Consider the following 4,433-nt stretch of genomic DNA (forward strand, 5'->3'; position numbering starts at 1 on the left):
GTTTCTACCCCGGTCAAGGATGACGTCTCTTACTGATGTCACAACGTTTATTGTGAAACACTTGGAACACCGTGAAAACAATAAAGGACATTGAAACGACAACATTACAATACGTTTGACAAAACTTTCAGTAAATAAGGAAATTAATAACGCACCGTGTGCACCTTACAAACCGAAAGTAGATAAACGTTGACGTAGACTTTAGACTGTCGTTCTCTATCTAGCAGCTGCTCTGCTTCTGTCTCTCTCTAGCATCAGTCTCGTTCTGTCTGTCTCGCCTTGCTCTCGTTTATCGAAGACACATGACACGGAAGCGGAAGTTTAAATGACAAAACATTATAAAATATCGAAGACGATTTTAAGAAAACACACATGTAAAGGTTCGCATAGAAACGTTAAACACTTTTACAGAACAAGTCCAAATAAATTATATTTTTGTTGTCATGGCAACCAATGACAAGATACCCGCCAGTTACAGAATAGTTAATAGCCTCATATGTAACTTGTTGACCCCATCGAAAGGGAATTATACAGCATTTGTAAGCTCACACGTTGTTTAAATTTGCAAACGATATGCAAAAAGGATCAGAACAAATGTGTTTGGTGAAATATCTGTGGTTAGTCTTTCTCTTCCACAAACACTGATCGTACATGTCATCATTTAGACTTAATTGTGCGCTTCTGGTTTGCTCCTCAAGGTGAAAACCATGCGAGTGTGAAGTAGAAAAGCGAGTCTGTTTCCACTACTCTTATCCAGTAGTTGACCAATGCCAATTGTGGCTCATCATTGTTATAACATACTAAACATGCTTAATATGCGCGGAATCTGTTAGTGACCTGAAAACTGCAGTTACCTGTCACATCCGTCACCATAGGCAGGCAGTAGTGGGGTGTGCACACCCAAGATTCTTGGGCCAAGAAGATACGTATTTGTGTTCCCTCTCCTTGAGGCAGAAATATTTAAAAATAAAGTTTTTCAAATGTCATTTTTTCTTAAGTAATCATACTAGCTATTTTGTGTGCATGTGTGCGTATGCATGTGTGTGTGTGTATGGATGTGTGTTTGTGTATGTGTGTGTGTGTGTGTGTGTGTGTGTGCGTGTGTGCGTGTGTGTATGTGTATGTGTGTGTGTGTGTGCGTGTGTGCGTGTATTTATGAGTGTGTGTGTGTGTGTGTGTGTTTGACTCATTGACTGATGGCCAGTTTAATCTGCAATGACCTGGGTGAAAATAATGCTTGGTTTGCTGGTTTTTGCGAGGAATGTTTCAATGTTGGTATGGAAGAGTTATGCACATTTTGCAGGGTAATCTGTGAGGTCACTTGAGAAAAATGTGGAATATTTTGCTTAAAAATTGTAAGTTTGATACTGATTCAAAATACTACAGTATGCTTTCATTGAACATTGCACAACAGTGTTCTTAGTATTTATCTGCAGTGGTGAAGTATGTGTCCGCTCTGTCCTGAATCTTGCACCCTACATCTCCTTCACCTCTGTTTACTTTTTGAATGATGCAAATGTATGATTTATTGCTAGCTGAAAAAAACTGTAGGACTAATTTAATGAGGTTCTTTTTGTTTGCTTCATTTGGCATGATATGTACATCACTGTGATTGAGCTGTTCAATTTCCCTCCATTGATGCTTGCAATCGTCATTGGGTGAAGGTCATATCAAAATTCATCATCAAGATCTGAAGAAGCTTGATAATAATCCTGACCATTTGAATCCGGTGTTTTGGAGGAGGTGTAAAACCACTTTGTATAAAACATGCTGGAGAGCGAGCATACATAGCATCGAGAACCACGTTTGGACACCCCTGTTCTACACTGTAAACCCGAACAGTACTACTGACTCAAAGTCATTGAGGTCAGTCAACTCAAAAGCCGATTTTTTGTTTCAAAAACTTAAACGTTTTGAGTTTTCTGAATAGTCATGCGTTTTTAATTTGCAGTAAATCAATACTTTTGAGTTCATGGCTGTCGTATACTTATATATTTTGAGTAAACGGCAGAACGCTGCGTGATGACGTCACCGCAGGCGTGGTCTCACCGGGCGCAGTCTCAGCGGAGCCATTTTTACTTCTCGACGGCTGAAGCGTGCAGAGACCCATGAATTCAGGTGAGAAGACAAACAACATTATTTAATATTACAAGGACCCAGTGTATCAATGCTGTAGTCGGTGCACAGAAAAACGATATTTTGTTGTGTCGACGGCAAAATTGGAAAGTCTGTTTGTGAAACTTGCCGCCTTTCACAAGTTAGTCTTTCACAAGTTAGTTAGTTAGTCCGTGGTCGTGCTTGCGACTGAGGCCTTCTCATCCACTCTTTCAGCTGCGTTGTCTTGAGCCCGGGACTTCTCCTATGTTCAGCGCTGTGGCGATATATGTATGAATTTTTCTTAAACATCTCTTGTCTGTTGAAAGACACAGAAGTGTTATTTAGAGAATAGTACCGCGCAGGTTTAGTTGGGCGGTGGCCGAGTCTGTTGCAGGTTATGTTTGTGTCCGCGAAGGTCCGAGAGTAATCGTCAAATGGATGTAAAATTAAGGTTTATATAAAAGGATCACACGAAATCTTCCACACCGTGGCTGCAACGCCCAGCAGGTTAGTGCTTTGAGTTAACTTTGTTTGCAAACGACAGGACCGCGTGTCATTGTCCAGCACAAGCTATAGGCTTAAGCTATCTATACACATGCAGCGGTAGTGCTGCAGTTTTAAGAATGCACTAAGTAAATATAATGATAGCCAAAAAATGTACAGTGGATTGGAATATGTAGAATTGATGCAGTTTAAATGGTTATGCATGTGTAAATTAAACATGAACTTTTTTTAAAATGTATTTTTGGCATATTAAGGATACAGTGAGAGCTGCTGGAAGCCAAGTCATCAAACTGCAAACGCCTGACTGGTTTGATTGCATCATTTAATCTGGTACATTAGATTTATTAAACTGAAAAAGTTAACATGGATAAATGTGTTTTATTAAATTAAAGGATTAAATTCATTGTCATATTTTTTTCTCTTCATCCTTTCAGCCCCCGGGTGCAAATTGAGCAACACCACCATTATCGAAGGTATGTTTACATTTTTATTTATGCTATATTCTTAATTACCTGATGAATATCATACTACATGTAGGTATTTTTTATATTGAACAGAATTTTACCTTTTTAACATATATTGGAGTATTTTACACCATTAGTTGAGACTTCATTGATTGTTCTTTCTTTAAAACAATCTCAAGTCTCACATTCTCCTCTGCTCTTACCAGCAACTGATGTTCATTAATCATTACAGTGATGCAGTTGTTAAATTGCAATAGGGATAGTGCGGAGGTTCCAAACTATTACGAAGGATATGCTTGGATTTGAGCTATAATAATCCGTAACTGTCTTTAATTTGGACCCACTAGAATCACACCAACTTTTCTTTGCTTATCCAAACACGTACTGATTCTTGAAAAATGTTTAATGTAATTGCAGGCCTAACATGGACTGGAGATGCAAACTGTGTTCTACATCCCTGGATACTCGGGCGAAGATGACTCCGAGTTCTTCAAGACATGCAATGTATGTATTACCTGACTTAACACAAATGTCTATCTATGGCCACAATATATGCTATAACCTTTTACTTTATTCTGTATGTGAACGTTTGTGTGTATTTTGCAGTGGGAAGAGGATCCAGACATTGAAAACACTCCTGTCGCACTTCTCTCCGTAACAACTGACAACCTCACTAGTGCCATCTTGTTTAACCCCGACAGCATTTCTGTTGTGATAGAAGATGGCATTATTGTGAGATGTCTCCCCAGGTTGGCTGATGCACACCTCCTCTTGTTTGGTTTAATGTACGCGTTGCATTTAGATTATCCAAGAAAATTAATCCTCACATTCACCTTCATTCAGAAAATACTGCTGTGTCCTGATGATAACAGACCACTCAGACCACGCTTGCTAAGTTTGAAAAATGCTTTGTTCCGCAATATTGAAGGCACCAGTGCCTCCAATATTACGGAACAAAGCAACACTCGATAAGTAACTTCAGTTTTACTCTGCTTTGTATACCTGTTTGTGACTGATTTTATATTAATACTTTGATATGTAAACTTGGATTCCACCAAAATGTCTTTTTTCGTTTCAGGAATACTGTGTTTGTTTTTAGTAAGTTTTACCTTGATTTGCACCTTATAACGAGTACTTTGAAATGTATTCGGTTGTATTTATTCAAGTATATGCTTTTCAAATAATTAATTTTTTTAACAGAACAGCAGAGTATAATTTGTTTTTTTTTTTCTTTTTTGTTGTGTTTATTTCACATCTTTTGCTCAGGGGTTTATTTGTTGTTTTGGTACGTGGACATGCTGTGCATTTTGGTACTGTTATCATTTGTTTTATCAAAGGTTGTTTTAAACCTTAATAAAAAAATGTGAA

The 4,433-nt window shown here is 38.1% G+C and overlaps 1 long non-coding RNA gene across 1 annotated transcript; it reads left to right on the forward strand.

The window, feature by feature from the left end:
• Positions 1-2,074: 2,074 nt before the first annotated feature.
• On the forward strand, positions 2,075-4,433 carry LOC148898357 (uncharacterized). Its single transcript, XR_016114992.1, has 5 exons — positions 2,075-2,118; positions 2,856-2,931; positions 3,036-3,074; positions 3,483-3,569; positions 3,672-4,433. It is a non-coding gene; the product is annotated as an uncharacterized LOC148898357 (long non-coding RNA).

Source organism: Hippocampus bargibanti, linkage group LG05 (genome assembly GCF_051943395.1).
Source record: "Hippocampus bargibanti isolate YZ-2025 linkage group LG05, ASM5194339v1, whole genome shotgun sequence".
NCBI classification, from domain to species: domain Eukaryota; kingdom Metazoa; phylum Chordata; class Actinopteri; order Syngnathiformes; family Syngnathidae; genus Hippocampus; species Hippocampus bargibanti.